The sequence below is a fragment of the Armigeres subalbatus genome, chromosome 1 (genome assembly GCF_024139115.2).
Source record: "Armigeres subalbatus isolate Guangzhou_Male chromosome 1, GZ_Asu_2, whole genome shotgun sequence".
NCBI classification, from domain to species: domain Eukaryota; kingdom Metazoa; phylum Arthropoda; class Insecta; order Diptera; family Culicidae; genus Armigeres; species Armigeres subalbatus.
The window spans coordinates 139,586,832-139,605,477 of NC_085139.1; the positions used below are offsets into that span (position 1 = coordinate 139,586,832).

The 18,646-nt window shown below is 37.5% G+C and overlaps 2 protein-coding genes across 2 annotated transcripts in view; one reads left to right on the top strand and one right to left on the bottom strand.

Moving 5' to 3' along the window:
- LOC134205178 (uncharacterized) overlaps nt 1-18,646 on the top strand; it is a 429,605-nt gene that overhangs the window by 343,977 nt on the left and 66,982 nt on the right. The window lies entirely within an intron of this gene.
- Nucleotides 1-18,646, bottom strand: part of LOC134205176 (uncharacterized) — a 392,624-nt gene that overhangs the window by 289,538 nt on the left and 84,440 nt on the right. The window lies entirely within an intron of this gene.

Consider the following 18,646-nt stretch of genomic DNA (forward strand, 5'->3'; position numbering starts at 1 on the left):
AAAACAATCAAGTAATGACTCAGCATTCTGAATGATCCAATCGACCAGACATTCGACAATCCAGTTGGAAATAAGGCCAGCCTCATACCCACGCATGCTGATGGTAGATGCTCTGTAAGTTGTTCTAACCTGGATTCAGATGTACGACGCGGATATCACAACTACTTAAGGTGACAAATTTGAAACCATCAATGTTATTGCTTGGCAAAGTTGGCTCATGGCTTATTTATCTTCCATGTAGCCCCTCCTATTTGGCCGATCAATGGATGACCTAATATGTCTACCTCCCATATCGATGATAAATCCATTCGACTATTTGACGAATAATTCTACAATCTGGAAAACCACATGAAGTAAGCATGTTAGCGCGAGTGTTGCAAAGACGTTATCTCTGCCGGACTGTGCTTCGGATTCATTGTCGTCAGAGATGTTACGGGAGGCAATGATTGTCTAACGGGATCACCAATCGGTGGTCATTGGCTGGATTGGCAAACAAGCTAGCTTTCTGCATCCGCGTGTGGTATTTGTGTCAATATTTATACTTTTTGTTACCCGTTGTGTTGGCAAATAGATGCGTTGAGCAAACTGTTCCAATTGCGGTATGATGCTGATTCTTGTTTGAGAGTCATCCGCTACAATAATGTTCTCTGCTTGTTTAGCTGACAAGTACCGCAACAGATAAAATATAAACGCTTTCAGATGACGCATCTGAAGAGTGAAATTTGACTTTCCACAGCAGTTTCCAGCCAGAATGACAGTAGAAGTATGTTTTTTGGAAGGTCAAAATGCGTTTTAATATGAAATTCGCCTCTTCCTTAGCCACGGAAAAGGTTCTAAAGCAACTTAGCCACAATTCAGACGATGATATGAGCAACATGCCAATATAGATCAAGATGGTACCCGGTAGCAATTATCAAGCAAAATCCCAAAACTTTCAAAAAGAAAAAAAGTTCAGCAAATTTCTATGAAACAAGCAAAATTTAACAATTCTTATCATTTCTTAGTTCTAAATTAGTAACATCGAGACATTTATTACGAAATATTTTTCCCACAAAAAGTCCATTTGAAAAACTACTTCTTTCTTCGTTGGTACCTATAACATTCTCCCGTGTGATATTGTCATGTCGCAGCTTAGCGTGAGCTTTCTAAACAATGTCACTAGTTTTACATTAGTGTATCATGAGGTCAACACGATGATCCTTTTTTGTTTTGTTTATGATACAAAAAGCCCATTTGAAAAACTTCTTCTTTCTTCGTTGGTATAACATTCTCCCGTGTGATATTGTCATGTCGCAGCTTAATGTGAGCTTTCTAAACAATGTCACTATTTTTACATTAGTGTATCATGAGGTCAACACGATGATACTTTTATGTCCCGAAAGTCGATAATATTTCCAGCTGAGGTGCTATGATGATTATTATCAATTTTTAAATTCATTAAAATGTTCCTATTTTTCTTTTGCTTTTTCGTTTTGGATAAATACGTTATTTCATGGCAAAATTTGCAATCATTTATTGATTTTGTTTTACTGAAAAATGTATGATACACTCTACTTTGCTCAGTATTTCAAATGGCTTTTGATGGTCTGTTGTTAACCCTTATGCGGCCGACGGGGTACCCGTGTTCCTTTTTCAAATTCAAGTGGTGATATTTCAATGAATTTTTATAGCTGAAAGCTGAAACTCGGTGACATCTAAGAACTCCATAAAATGTAGTATCTGTGAGAAAACACGTTGATACAGTGAGGAGGGACGTGGGGAGGGGCATCTGATTTTTTTTACCACGTGGATGGCCGACAGGGTACCCGTGTTCCACTAAATTGATATTTTCATAACTTTAACAATTTTCAACCGATTTAGATAATTTTGATAGTTTTGGAAACAGAAACTCATATACTTTTTGCCCATAGTCAAGGTTTACAGCTTTTAACCATGGTTATACAAGAAATCTTTGAAGTAATGCTTGAGAGTCTACACACGTAACCGAAGGACTATCAACCAGTTTCGAATATATTACATGCTCATTGCGCTTCTTAGAATAGTCGGTGTTCACAGTATATATTCTGGGTCTCCAAAAACCCCTGGAGTAAGGCCTAAGTCATCCAAAAAATCTCTGGAATAAGATCTTATGGTCTGGTAACGTAAACAAAGGTCTATCGTGTAAATTCAAAAACGAATTCACAGTATATGTTCCGGGTCATCCAATGACCTTTTCTTAAAACATGTTTGCATTCCAAGTAGTTCTTGTTGCTGTCATTGATTCAAGTAGTCTACAAACTCCTTCGTCTTCGGATCAATCTCCGTGATGGAGGCAGTTATCGAAGAATAAACAAGATGCATGACTCCTTTTTGGTATATGCTTGTATTCAAAGTAGTTCTTGTTGTTGTCGTGAGTTCCAGGTAGTCTACGAACTCCATACACTCAAGATCTTCGGATCTATCTCCGTAACGGAGGCAGTTATCGAAGAATAAACATGTTGCGTGACCCCTTCTTGGTATATGTGTGTATTCCAAGTAGTTCTTGTTGTTGTCGAGGACTCCAGGTAGTCTACGAACTCCATAGAGTCAAGGTCGGTGGATCAACCTCCGTAACGGATGCAGTTATTAAAGAACAACTGGGAGGGACGGAAGGTAGCGGTTTTCCTCCAATACCTTTTCCGAACCTAATCTATCACAGACATAGTAATTAATTTCCACTCCGGGTGGCCCAACACCCGGAACATAGGCAATTAACTTTGAATGTACTGAACTCGAAAGGCGATCTCTCTTCGCTTATGTGGTCGGGTTGGGATCTGACGACCAACTGGCACAATCTCACACAACCCTACTTCATCGAGCGCCGTTGGTGATGAAGCAAGTGTGTAGGAGCCAGATAATACTAAATACTCATCCTACTTGGTTGGCATTATACAAAAACATATATGAGAGAGTTAGTTCTGAGAATATATTACGAGAGTTCGGCTACATGCCCGGTGCTGTGAATTTGGTTTCATCAGTACCCGCTAAGATGCGGAGGACGACGAAGGTCCTTAGTAGCTTAGTAGGGAAAACACCTGTCTAGCGTACTGGTTTCGTGGGATCAAACCCCACCGAAGTTCTGTAGATCAATCTCCGTAATGGAGGCAGTTATCGAAGAATAAACAAGTTTTGTGACCCCATCTTGGTATATGTTTGTATTCCAAGTAGTTCTTGTTGTTGTCTTGAGCTCCAGGTAGTCTATGAAATAGAGTCAAGGTCGATGGATCAACCTCCTTAATGGAGGCACTTATTTGAAAATAAACAAATTGTGAGACCCCTTCTTGGTATATGTTTGTATTTTAAGTAGTTATTTTCATTGGCGTGGGCTCCGTAATGAAGGCAAGGCAAAATACGTGAATGGAATCCGTATTTTTTTTTTGTCGAAGAGACTTACAAACTTATTAACAGGTACTCATAAATGATTCATAATAAGCTACAGGTAGTGAAAGTTAGTTCATGAAAATCTTTATTGTTTGCGGCTAATTGGGTCGAAAACGTGATAAAATCGGGTTAGGCAAAATCAGGGGTAGACAAAATCTGGGAGTGACAAAATGTTTACTTCAGTTATCGAATGCCGTTCGATAACTGCAACGCACTCTAGACGTCAAACGGTTGTCAATCGACGTCAAATGCAAGAAAAGTGCATCTAAATGTGCAGCGCAATGCAGCTGTCATTGAGTCTGTCATCGGTTTGAAGTTTAGCGGTTCGATAACTGTAAAACTGTTGCAACTATCGAATTGCAGTTAAATGACTTGCAGTTATCGAACGTACGCTGTAGTTTTTGTTTTTGCCATGGTACTAGGTAGTCTATGAACTCCATATAGGAATGATCTGTAGATCAACCCACGAACGGAAGGCTATTGGTATATGTTTGCATTTCAAGTAGTACAAGTTGTTGTCATTAGCTCTGGGCAGTTATTGAAGAATAAACAAGATGTGAAGCCTCATCTTGATATATTAGCATTCCTAGTAGTTATTGTTGTCTTGTTGTTGTTGGTTCCAGGTAGTATACAAACTTCATTAATAGCACTAATATGAAGTTGTCTATGCTTTGGAAATGCAAAATGTTAATAAATTGGAACGATACAACTTCACGCCGAGAACGTGAGGGAAAAAACGGGCTAATATCGCAAAGATCATGTACCATATTAAAATTAGATTAAGGACATCTCACGGAATCCAAGTTTCAAAGAATTCGCGTTTTCGAGGGCACACCATTCGATACGGAGGCGGCGCACAACTGTCATTTTTGTTGATTTAGCTTTACTGCGTCGCAGCATGCGTGAAATAATAAAAATGACAGTTGTGCGTTGCTTCCGTATCGAGTGGTGTGCCCTGAAAACGCGAGCACTTTGAAACTTGGATTCCGTAAGGAGTGACCTTAAAGACCCTCTAGATATTCGTGTAAGCCTAGAAGTCTTACTCCATAAATTTCTAGGATGACCATTAGCATATGCCATGAACGCATTTTATTCATGGGCCCCAAAGACATGTACCAAATTTAAGACAGGCTGATATATCTCTGGTGTAGATCCTAATGCCTCACTTCAGGATTTTCTTTGATGACCATGAACATTTAAAATGGGTGCATTCTATTCTACGTACAATAAAAGGCATGTATAACTATTCAACCGGCCGAAAGAACTCTGGTTACGCGTGAAATTCTTTCTGATTGTTCAAGTGTTCTCTTGGATACCCATGAACATATGCAATGAAAACGGTATATTCAATGTACCACAAAGGGCATATGCCACTTTTGAAACAATCCGAAAGGTATCTGGTTACGTGTGAAGATCCTGAGGCCTATTCTAGCATTTTCTTGGAAGACCATAAACATATGCAATGGACGTATTCTATTATATGTACCACAAAGGGCATGTACCACTTTTGAAACAAGCCAAAAGATCTCTGGGTACCCATGTAGATTTAAAGGCCTATTCCAGGGTTTTCTTGGATGACCATGAACCTATGTAATGGACGCAATATATTCTATGTACCACAAAGGGCATGTAACACTTTTGAAAAAATCTGAGAGATCTTTGGTTACGTGTGTAGATCTTAAGGCCTTTTCCAGGGTTTTCTTGGATGACCATCAACATATGCAATGAAAGCGCTCTTTTCTATGTACCACAAAGGGCATGTACCAGTTTTGAAACAATCTAAAAGACCTCTGGTTACGCGTGTAGATCTTAAGGCCTTTTCCAGGATTTTCTTGGATGACCATCAACATATGCAATGAAAACGCTCTTATCTATGTACCACAAAGGGCATGCACCACTTTTGAAACAATCCAAAAGATCTCTGGTTAGGCGTGTAGACCTGAAGGCCTTTTCCAAGGTTTTCTTGGATGACCATGAACATATGCAATGAAGGCGCCAGAGGACTTATCCGAGAGATTTCTTCGATAGCGCAGAACATATGTAGTGATCACATTTGATTTCAAGATGCGCAAAGAGCATGTACCACTTTTGAGACAAGTCCATAGACCCATGGTTACGAGTGTAGACCTTAAGGCCTTACTCCAGAGATTTCTTGGATGACTCGGAACATATACTGTGAACGCATTCTATGCTAAGTACCACGAAGAGCATGTACCGTATTTGAATTTGCATTATAGGCCTTTGGTAACGCGAGTAGATCTTTAGGCTATACTCCAGAGATTTCTCGGATGACTAAGACCTCATTTCAGGGATTTTTGCATTACCCGAAGCATATACTGTGAACACTTTCAATTCTAAGAAGCGCAAAGAGCTTGTAGCATATTTGAAACTGGTTGAATGGCCTTTGGTTACGCATGTAGACTCTTAAGCCTTACTTCAAAGATTTCTTGAATAACCATGGGCATAAGCTGTAAACCTTGACAATTAGCAAAAAGTATATGAGTTTCTGTTTCCAAAACTGTCAAAATTATCCAAATCGGTTGAAAATTGTTGAAGTTATGAGAATTTCAATTTAGTGGAACACGGGTACCCTGTCGGCCATCCACGTGTGTTTTTTTTGTTGGCCGCATAAGGGTTAAACATACAAATTTCTTGAAAATTGAATGCAACTCTCAAAACGCTATAATGCTGATGCAAAATACGAGAAAGGCAAAACACATTCAATATCTGTTTTTCTACTTGTAAAATTGTAAATTTCTACTTGTAAAAATAAAATAAATTTCAAATAATAAATAGAACAAAATAGGGTAGAAAGCCATTTGGGCAGCACCCCCTATTCCCGTCAGCGACGTTCATTACTCGAGCGCAAATTTTAAAATTTCAAGATTTTGAAATCTCGAAATTCCAAAATTTCAAAATTTCAAAATTTCAAAATTTCAAAATTTCAAAAGTTCAAAAGTTCAAAATTTCAAAATTTCAAAATTACAAAATTTCAAAATTTTAAAATTTTAAAACGTCAAAATTTCAAAATTTCAAAACTTCAAAACTTTAAAACTTCAAAATTTCAAAATTTCCAAATTTCAAAATTCTAAAATTTTAAAATCTCAAAATCTCAAAATCTCAAAATTTTAAAATTTCAAAATTTTAAAATTTCAAAATCTCAAAATTTCAAAATTTCAAAGCTTCAAAATTTCAAAATCTTATAATTTTAAAATTTCAAAGTTTCAAAGTTTCAAATTTTGAAAACCTCAAAAATTTAAAATTCAAAATTGCAACTTAAAAATTTCAAAATTTTATAACATCCAAAAAATCCCAAAAAATCTATTGGGAAACTACGCTCTGTTCCTAAAAACGGTTGCCAAATTGATATTTCAATTTATTATCTGATATGTACTAGGTAGAAAATATAGCCACTACTTGGGTTATAATCAGTTGTAAAAAAAAATCAGAAAAACATATCATTTGTTGGCAGGAATATAGCCGCCATTGCCTTATTAAGGGTTTAAATTTAACATTTTAAATATTTGAAAACTTGAAAATAATTGGATAGGATTCCTCGTCGTGTGCAATGATTTGGTTAACATGCAGCCCAACGGTATGGAATATTTGTACAGAATTAAAAAAGGATAGAAAAATATTTTTATTTAAAAAATTATTGCGTTTTTTGTTTCATATACCAATAGAAAATCCGCCATAAGCAATTCACCTCTTAGGTACCATTTAAAATCATCGAAAATATCCGTAGGGGCTCAAGTATCCCAGGTTAAAAATCGCTGGCTTTTAGAACTTAGGAAATTATTTAACCAGCCCAACACTATAAAAGTGTCCTACAAAAGAAAATAAACAAAAAGTTGGTTCTAAGTCAGTCGTCGACTGTCAAGCTCAATAAATCTATAGTCCAAAAAAAAACAAATCTTATCCAATTCGTATCCAATTTAAGTTGACAACTAATAGAATTAGGATCGATCAGTAAACAATCATCAAAGTAAACATCAAAGTTGCAAAACGTTCACTGCGCACTATTTCATTCTTTCTTATTGGCATTTCATCCCCCACTGGCACTGAGACATTGCTGCCTCGCTGCTTATTGTTCATTAAGCACTTCCATAGTTGTTAATTGCGAGGTTTCTAAGTCTAGGTACCATTTTTGCATTCATCGTATATCATGAGGCTAACACGATGATACATTTATGCCCAGAGAAGTCGAGAAAATGTCCAACCCGAAAATTTCCTAGATCGGATCGGGAATCGAACCCAGCCACCTTCAGCATGGTTTTGCTTTGTAGCCGCGCAACTTACCGCACGGCTGATAAAGGACCCTTTGCGCACATACTTAGTTGTGAAACAATGGTAGATAATTTTATTACTTTCTGTTAATCTGTTCAGCAATCCATTTTAATTTTTGTACTGCATGAAAAATGTTGTTTGATCCTGGCTTTTGAAGATGCTAGTTGAAAAACATTTACAACATGATTAATTTTATATGTATTCACCTTAATCGGATCAATATGGCTTGCATTGTCGGAATCATGCCGAAATCGAACAGTGGCATGTGGTAGGTAGAACATAACTGTTTTTCAGAACTAGATAGCATATTAATAAATATTGACAGCTCTGATTGCTAACGTTACTGAGCAAGCGCGATCTTCCATAATGAGATTAGCATTCGAAGCTTTCAAGAATTGCCACTGCACAACTAATTCATTCTGATAGATTATGCAAATTTGTGCTGCCGCTCCAATTTGTTCGCTAATTAAAGTCCGAACCTTGCGATGACTATCATTAAGGCGTATTATGTATTTATTATACTGGTTCATTTTAACAAATATTTCCGTGTTCACAAAGTTTTACAATGTAGTGCCCAATTGCACCGCAATTGATACAAAATGTTAAACAAAGACAAATAGATCGTTGCACAAAGTTACGCCTTTTTGGAATAAGTTGCGAGGTCTGAAAACGTTTCTCGCATAATCTTAGTCTGGAACCTAGGAGGCATTGACCCCCATCCTTTCAGCTTTGGAATGCGCTGTTTTGGAAGTCATTCGCCTTTTTTGTACACCAAGGCGAACCGAAAGGCTACGATATCACTCCAAAACGATGTTTTGTCAGAATTTTCTTTCCGCCATGGAATACCTGCTATGTGGAAATGTTGGGTCCTTTTTCGGACGATCGAAGCTTGCCACGGCTGACAAATAAGGTCTCCTTGTTGGCACGTGACAACGAGTCGAGGCAACAACTTCTTGAATAAATCGTCATTGTTTCCTTCTCGGACTAGAGGAAACCGCATACGGAAAGGATACTGTCATTCAAATCACTGCAGCACAGTATGTGGACTGGTCTATGCTCTGAGGGATCGGTTGAACGCTCGCGATCCATAAATTATTCATGAGGTTGGTTGGCTATCGGATAGTAATTTGTCACTGACCACAATGACCGACTGGATTTTTTTTCCTCAATTTGGTCGTCTTTTTTAGAGTTTCCTCTTTTCCGCACTCTAGTAAATACAGGTTGTATTCTATGTTAGGTCGTCGTAAAAATTAAGAAAGCTTGCGCCAGAGAGAGAACGTTACCAATAAACAAAATGAATCTAGAATAGAACGGCGGATGTACGTAATCCCTATCTGAATTTCTGGAGCAAGCAGAACATCTTATTGACATTGCATCCCCTACTGGAGAACTGCCGCCTCGCAGCTTAGTGTTTATTCAGAAATTCCACAAAACTGCGAGATTTCTAAACCAAGTTATTGTTTTTTGCATTCATATATCATGTGGCTAACATATGAAGCTATGTCCAGTCGAGAAAATTTCCTAGACCTGACCAGAAATTGAACCCAGTCACTTTTAGCATGGTCTTGCTTTGTAGCCGCGTATCTTCATGCTCAACTATGAGAAGCAAACAGAACATGTTTGTTTCCATTGAAAGTTTAACAATTCTATGTGCTAATATAAACATGAAATATAATCATAATACAATAAAATATAAATGAGAATATGAAATATAAACAATAAAGCAAGTAAGTGATATTGTTTCTTAGCAAGTCATATACATGTCTAAGTCACGTCATAAATAGTCATAAGCTGTTGTGTCCAAAAGTAATTCGATTGAGCTGCTAGGAGCGTGCAATTTATGATTAAAAAAATGTGCCATACCAGCCGGGGATACAGTCTGCTCCTTGAACTTTAGTATTAAGATGTCGAAGTGTATGTACCTGAAAACAGAGAATAAAAATAATATTTAAATTTATTTTATTTTTCATTTTTGTTACGTTAAAGTTCTATATAACACTGCGGATCCCAACGAATCTGACAAACGAAAAACCAGAAAACGGTAAACCAATTTGTTTCGATAGTCACGCATCTGTTAGGTTTTGTCGGGTAACGTGAACTAAAATAAGTTTATGGGCTAAACGTTTATCGTGTCGTAATGTGACAAAGTGTTGTAAAGTATGCGTTAATAAAATAGATTAATTTCGGATGGCGAATCTTACATCCATTAATCCTTCTACAAATTGCTTCGATGCCCTGCTCAGCGTCCTTACGCCAGCTCGTTTTTATTCGGTGTTGCATAGATCTCACATATTCTGCATTCATTTTTCCTTCACTGGCTGAGCAAAGCTTCATATCAAATCGATAACGATTGATATTGAGGAATCGCTGATTTTGGAAACAAATGGAAAACTTCATAATTAGTGTACGGCCCCGGAGCAATCCGTCGACACCGTACCTAGTGCAGTGCACTATGGGGTGGCTCCAAACAAGTAGATGGTTGAACATACTTTCACGTCAATTCTGCAATATTTTACTCTTATGTCGAACATTATCGTCCAAATTATGTCTCCAAAACTCCATGAAATATAGCCCATTGGTTTTCGACCCTAACATAGAGAAAATTGTGTGTTGTTTCGAGGTGTACAGATCGTCTAGGTCTCCACAAGCTTCATTAAATACAACCATAACTAGTTACATACAAGTGAACGGAATACAGTATCATGCTGTACGAACGTTCTACATTTTACAAGAACCACATGGAATGAATGCCTTAAGATATAAAAGTGTAACCAGTGCTCACGTGTTTCCGAAAAGTTCCTCGAAGGTCGACAAACTATGCGAAGTTTAGCAAAAGTCTGTAGATTCGTTAAAATCTACGAAGGTCTACTTAGGCCTAGGTATGGAAAGTTTTTCTTGGAATGTTTGCAATGATCTGTGAAACTACGAAAAGCAGTAAAGGTCCGAATAAGTCTTTGATGGGTCTCAAAGGTTTGTATGTTTGTAAGTATGGAATAGTATAGAAGTTGAAAAGTAAACTGAGGACGATTAAAGAACAACACGAAATTTAAATTGCGGTTATTTTACGTAACATCCACCCAGTACATTATATATCTTCACCAATATACTCATTAATTTCTCATTTCTTTTCCCTTAGAGTATTTTTTTTGTTGTTTTGCAAGAGCTTTTAATAAAAAAAATCTTGGACATTTTCTGGTAATTCAGATTAGGTTTATTTTGGAGGAATGAAATCGATTTTAATGCTTTGCGCGAAGTCCAAAAAAAGGCATAGTTGTAGTTCCAAGGCAATACTTTGAGAACCTGTTTTGGAACATTTTGTTTGAAAAAATAAAATAAAATAAAAAGAAATTCATCTGGAATTTCATTGGGATGTTTTACTATCTGATTTACCGCATGTCATCCGCTTTTTTAAAAGGCCGTGAAACATGCGTTCAAAAACTTGTTTTTAAAACATTCACAAAACCGACACAGTTTGTCCAGTAAACAATGTCAGATTAACCAAATATAGCACATGCACAGTTTTGTAGGAAAGCTTTAGGTATCCAGTGATTACAAGTACACCTGATTCTTTTTTTACACGGGGGATGCGTTTCGCGTAAAAAAAGTTTTCAGTTCAAAATTTGGAAATCCGTGAAAAAAAAGTTTTATGATTTCTCGAAATCATGCAAAATGGAGCAACTTTGCAAAAATTTTGTATGGTATTTTTTTTACACGGCCGTGTAAAAAAATCCGTGTAAAAACAGAATCGGGTGTTGTGTAAAGTCATCAATAAAACTTTCTAGCAAGTTTGTTTAATTTTAGCACCAAAGTGTATATAGGAAAATGGCTGTTGCACACAGAAAGGATGGTGGCGAAAGCTTGTGCAAAACAGCCGGTAATGGTAATTTATCGTGATCGTCATTACAGACAGTATGTGATACAAAATTTCAGAAAGGCAAAATTACATGAAACTGCTCCCGGAACTGGCCATGTGCTGAAACTTACTGACCATCAAACTGCGCTATTTTTGCAATGCGCGAACGAAGCCGTTCATTTCTGCCAAGAATATGGAAAACCGACTGGAGTATGCTCAAATATGTGTGGATGAGCCGCAAGAGTTCTGGCAGAATGTCATGTTTATGGACGAGAGAAAATTTATCTTTTTAGGGTCCGACGGACTGGTTAGCGTATGGCGCAAACCAACTACAGGATTGGATCTCGGGACGTTCCGATACTTCAAAATACCGATATTTGATTCGATAGGATAATCGTTTTATCGATATATTGGAAATTCAAATGATATTGGCCCTGACTGCAGCGTGAACAATGGTGGCTGGGTGATGCTTTTTTATTTTACTCAGCAACTTTCGTAGAAATTTTGTTAATTTGTGTTCCTTTTTTCTGATAATATTGATATGATCGATATGTATACTGAAAACAACATATCAATACAAAAATATCGGTTATCGAAACAAATATATTGATATTTGATATATCGGGGCCATATTATGGTTTGGGTATAGCGTGAATAGCGTCAAAAGAGAGAGTCATTTGGCATAACGGACAATTGGCATATTTGTTTTGGAAACAAATGCTGGAAAATACCCGGTCTATAGTAATATTAACAAGAGATAATTCTTTCGTAGACAGCATGCATGTTTCGGCTATAAAGCAAAGATAACTATTACTCCTCCATTGGATTTATAGTTTGCTAAGTGAAAATCAATGATTATTGTGTAATCTTCTCAGGCAATAACGCATCTATCGGAAAAAAGGGCAACGTGGATATGATTTCTTTCGTGGATTAGGCTTTTGTCCAGATTAATGTACTCGTGGATGTGATTCCTTCATTAAAAGAAGGCGTTTGCCTGGAATAAATCAATGGTGAATGTGACCCCTTCTAGACGTTTGACCGGATTGAAACACTGGTGGATAAGATCCCCTCCATTAAAGTAGGCGTTGGTCGGAATAAGGCAAAGGTGGATGTGTGGATAAGACTATAGTGGATTCGCCCCTTCTTTAAGGTCACTTATGCGCTCACCCGGATTAAGGCGATGTGAACCCGTTTTTAAAAGAAGGCGCTTGCCCGGATTAATTGCCCTGATTGCATAATTGAAAACGATCACCAGTATTCTTGTTATTATTCACCTGAATTAAGGAATACTGTTACCAATTATATGATGGTAGATTTACAATTCAACTATATGTTGAAGTAGGTTCAATACTTGTAACGTTTTACGTTTTTGCTATCAATTTTTTATTAAGTCAAAATAAGAATTTATGACGTTTTTCTCTTTTTAAGTAAAATCATAAATTAAAATTATTTGGAATTAATTAAATAGTGAAACATTACATTACGTAAATAATTTGCAAACCGGACGAAAAGAAATTTGAATTTTTATTTGTATGTCGATTACGAGGTTTGTGTCTTGACTAAATTATTATCCAAATAGAGAACACGACCGGTGGTCTCTCTTCGAGAGTGGCGCTTAAGCCACCGTGTTTTAAAATCACCTCGAAACAATTCGCGAACGGTTACAGTGGCGCCCAACGTGGGGCTCGAACCCACGACCCTGAGATTAAGATTTTTGGTACGGGCTGGACTGGTACGGGAATACGTGTGGCGTCAACAGGGCCCGCCATTTCGTCCAACGGACATCGAGAGCTCGAGGGTGCGTTAAGGCCCGCCTGTAAAGGTAGTTAAACGGAGGAGGAGTGAAGTCGCTCGTCAAAAAGCGAAAACTCGGCGGTCGCCAAACAACCGTCGAAGGTAAGATTCCCAAACCAATTCCCGTGGATCATTCCCGAGAGTGCGGTCCCCGTACGTCGCCAATAATCGTACGCTGGACCGAACCCGAACCGACGGTTAGTAGTCTTCCTTTTAGTCCTCGCTCGGTGAACCGGGAAGGTACGCGAAGCCGGGTCGTTAGGGAAAGGAAGCTACTGGCTTGAGGGACCGGTTATTCCAGACCACTCTCGATTCCAAAATCGGAAGCCTTCCGTCCAGCCGCCACTCCCTCCGCATCTTTAGTTTCGGCCATATCGCTCGAGCTCGATCTCCATCGCTGCGCGCCAATCTGCAGCATCTGTGGCAAAGCCAATCAGCCGCCATCGCCACAACCTGGTCGGAGTACATCGTCGCCATCTTCTCGGTGAAATACTTCCAACGCATCAGTGCATCGAGAAGCAAAAACCTGCGCAGGTATGTGAGCTTGTTGTTTCATGGCCATGATTTAGCTCTTTTTCTCCATTCCGTACCGTTAAAATAGTCCAACCCGAATAGTAGAATAAATGTTGTGTACTTCGATGTTAGCTTGAGTTTTAAATTTGTATTGCGTTTCACGGGGCTGGGAAAATTCACTCCCATTGCGTTTGCCGTGGCTACAGTTTGAAAGTTAGCTTCGAAAGTTGCTTCCCGTTCTCTTTTCAGTGGGTTGAGCGAGTTCAGGTAGGTGGGAAGTTGGGAAGGAAAGATTAAGCGTAAGTAATTTTGGAGCCAGCGACCGTTCGAGAGTCCCCAGAGGGCAAATAGACAACACGACCGGTGGTCTCTCTTCGAGAGTGGCGCTTAAGCCACCGTGTTTTAAAATCACCTCGAAACAATTCGCGAACGGTTACATACTATACAGTATGTTTAATCTATAATAGCATATGTAATAATTAATTGTTTATTTATAATGCCTTATCTTCCATTTGTTCGAAAGAAAACAATTATATACTGTAAAAGACTTCCAACCGATATATCAACATTATGGAATATGGCTATGAAATAATTACGTATTATTTGAATTTTTCTTTGTTGCTCGTGATTCCACACTTCCGTTAGAAATTATATCCTCAAATGATAAAAATGGGATAAACGGGATAACGTGGAGTGTTTGACTTTTAATAGATCGCAGAAGTATTTTTCCGTGTATTTGCCCCTGATTTTGTTGTAAAAAAAACTGATTCGTCGGAATCAGAATGTTTTACAATCGTTTTTTCCTTGGTTTTTCTTAAGTTTACAAATATTTCTCGTACGGAAAATCAAAGGTATGTTATGGAATTAGCATAACGCATTTAAATATTGTTTTATTATTAACATTTTCCACCGTTCACAACAGATTTTGTGGAAAGATAATGGAATCAAACGCTTCTTGGCTGTGCTTTTAGTTTCAAGCCAATTTACTTATTCTAGGACATGATATTGGTAAGTATTTTTACATAAATCAAATATTTATAATCAAGTGAATTCCTTCCTGCTTGTTTTGTAAGTCAACATTGTATTTTTCAAATTAATTGCATATTATTCGGCAACTCGGCCGTACGAAAACCATTTTTTTTGTTAAACATCTTGGCTGTACATATGCACAGCACATGTTTCGAAATGGACAAATTGATATGAAATTTGCGAAAAAGAATCCACGTCTCTTGGAGGGACTCGAACCCTCAACCTCCTACTCTTTACATAGGCGTGATAACCCCTACACAACAAGACTACTTAAAGGTCACTTTTGCGGAAAAGCCATCAGAATCCGAGTACCAACCTCCACCGTGGTTAGTTCTTTTTTGCAAATTGAATATCTTTCGGATGCTTGATTTTCCCAATCTTCACATGTGCTTTACTGTTGTATATTCGCAGTCAAGCGAGTGCACATTGTCTATTAATCGAATGCTTCTGCTTTCTAAAAGAAGATAGGGGATACGGTTTGTCGATTTTTCTCATATCATTCTACGGTTCGCGAATTACATCCCATATTGTTCACATCTAAAACATGGATTATAAGTGGACCATATCACATGGTGTGTTATGAAAATAATGTACGGGATACGACTCGTCCTTTGGATTTAGGCGTTTGCCTGGAACAAGTTTAATAATGGTAAGTTTAATCCCTTCTTTTGAAATTGGCTTTGACCTGGAATAAGTCAATGATGGATGCGAACCCTTCCTCGGAAGAAGTTCTGCCAATTCGTTTGTCCGTGCTTTTAAAATGTCTACCATCAGTAGATCTAGATCTACTTTAACTATGTGAAAAATACTTAAAATAACTTTCTTTTTAACAGTTTCAAATTATGCCAAATGTCCGTTATGCCAAATGACTGTTATGGCAAACGGCCTTTATGCCTTTTAGTGCAAACGGTACCAAAAACCTAACGTTCATCATTGTACTATGGATCGTTAAATTTATTTTGACATTTTGAAGGATAACTTGAAAGCTACACATATACAAATGAACCGTTTGTTTGAAAAACTGCATATGTAACATTTTTGGCCAAAATGAGTTTTCTATATATTCTGAATCCTTGTTCAAAAATACGTATTCTGGCAAAAAACACGAAAACAAATTTTTGTTCAGGAATGTATTAACATTTTTTTCGTTTGGAAACAGAAAATGGTTGAAACCAAATGTGCTAGATGCACATGACCAATTTACTCAGGACTGTGTCCGATTACGTTTCGTCTTTGACTCATCAGTACAGAGCAGTGCAACGTGCACCGCTCCTCAAGTTTCGATCTTGTTGTGATCTCATCAGAACGACATAGTGCGTACCTGAGAAGGTGGAGCTTATAGCTACGACACACTTCTGCGCAGTCGTTTACTTAAAGTACTACACTGTTGTTAGTACTAGTTAGACATTACGTCTACTGAGCGGTGCACGTTACACTGCTCTGTACTGATGAGTCAAAGACGAAACGTAATCGGACACAGTCCTGAGTAATTTTTTTCGTTTGTTTGAGAAACTACATATGTCCACGTACTTTGAAGAGTAATTGTGAAGTACTATTTACTTTTTTTGCACTGAAAGTGCCCCAGGGTGTTGAGTTTTGCCAAAAACTCTTGATCTGTATCGAAGAAATCGAAAGATGCGGTGCGAATTTGTTCAAAACAGTTTTTGTTGTTTTCTCGAAATAGTGTAAAATGGACTTATGCAGCTTTTCAAACAAATGATTCAAATATGTATTTCCATGCCCATATTTGGAGCATGCAAATAAACGAAACATTCTTCCAATCTCGCCAAAGAATGGCTACTGTACATTGTCAAATTAGTGCTCCCGCATCCTCGCCTATCTCCAGACCCCAAATCTATTGAAAATCTGTGGGATCTTTGAACAGAAAGTTTGAAAGCACACGAAACAGAACTGAATCCTATTGAAGAAGGCTCCCAAAGTGATAGAATATCATCGTTCAGAGCGTAATTTCAGCAAAAATGAGCATACGAAGGGTTAATATAAAGTTTTGGACCCTTGCAACAATCTTTGAGCATTGTACGGATATTTTTTTTAGCATAAATTTAGTATCTTTTTTCTATTTTCTGTAAATGAGCTTAGCGAAAAGGTTGAACATTTTATTTATTAAATACAATGCTAAAATGTCATAAGCATAAATCGTACTTTTCTTGAAACGAAAGTGACTTTTGATTTACTTTATTAAATAAATATGTGTTATTAATGGTTTTATTTCCGAGCCATTAATGTACAGACAGTTTTTTGTTTTCTTTTGGAAACTATACACAAATAGAAAAATGGTACCAGTACATTAACAGCTTCTTCTTCAATGTCTGGTTGGCAAATACAGCATTTTCACTGCTAACTATTTAAATTGCATTACTAATAATACAAAGGTTGAAGTGCTTAACATATTGGATTAAAATTACAAAGTTTGAAGTAGTATGTTAGTCTTATATTTAGTGAATACCAATTGTCAAGTGGAAGATCATATAAATGCAGACCAGTTGAGCTTCATCTGTAATTCAGGGCAAATATTAATGTTTTTGTGTTTTTGTTTGACGAATGGCTTCGATTGATAACAAATTGTGTTCTCCTCTAGATAAAATTATATCAGGAAAAAGGAAATCGTTTTAACAGTTTCAGCAGTAAGTTATCAGGACTTCTATAGAAAGAACTAAAAAGGCGTTGACATTTTTTCGATTTTTTTTCGACAATGTTTTGAATTACATATCCTCGAATTATCAGAAAATATGTCTAGAAAAAACATGTCCTAAGCTGAAATATTTGTGTTCATAAAACATGAAACTACCAAGTTTTGAGCGTTTCCAAAACGTTGTTGTACCGAAAGGATTCATTTCTTTCTGAAAAAGATCTTTCTATAAAAGGCCATAGATATATCAATCGACTCAGCTCGACCAAGTGTTCTGGAGTTCATAACATACGGTGTACCCGATCAATGATGTATCCGTACGTCGCTGACCATTCCAGCAGGTCCTTTGAGCTGATAGGATTTCACTCAATAGCTCCACAAGCTTCAGTGAGCCATTCATGTCAATATTCTAAGATTTGATATCCACTCGTTGAAACAAATGGTGCCATATTATAACTATTTATTCAGTTACTCTGATGAACTTTTCGTTCATTTTTCCAAGGAACTTCTGTTCTCCATGTCAAAATATGCTTGAGTTAATGGTAGTTTCATTAGCGATTCATTGAGGGTCGACTGTATTACAAGCCCTTTGTGGTTCTTCAAAACGTCCTAGAATTCGTTATGTTTGAACTACGTGAGTATCCAAGTCCGTGAGCGCAGTGGCTCGACAACAACACCTTTTTAGTAATTGTGCGTCTGGTAGACACCTTGATCTTAACTCTAGATTATTTTAGAGGATCTTGGACATTTCATGTTCATGGAAATTATGATCATATTCTTATTGAACCGGATTGGGGGTATACCGATAATAAAGATATTGCAAAAGTCCTGATTGATCTGGTAAATACCTTGAACTGAACTCGAGAGCACTCCGGAGAACCTTGAGTATGTCGTGTTCCTGAATATTGATCTTAGACTTAACGTTCTTCTTCTTCATTGGAATTACATCTGCAAGGTTTCTAAGCCAAATTACCATTTCTGCATTCGTATATCATGAGGCTACTATGATGATGCCATTCATGCCCAGGGAGGTGGAGACAATTTTCTAACCGAAACCGGCACTGGGAATCGAATCCAGCCACCCTAAGCATGGTCATGCTTTGTAGCCGCGCATCTTACCG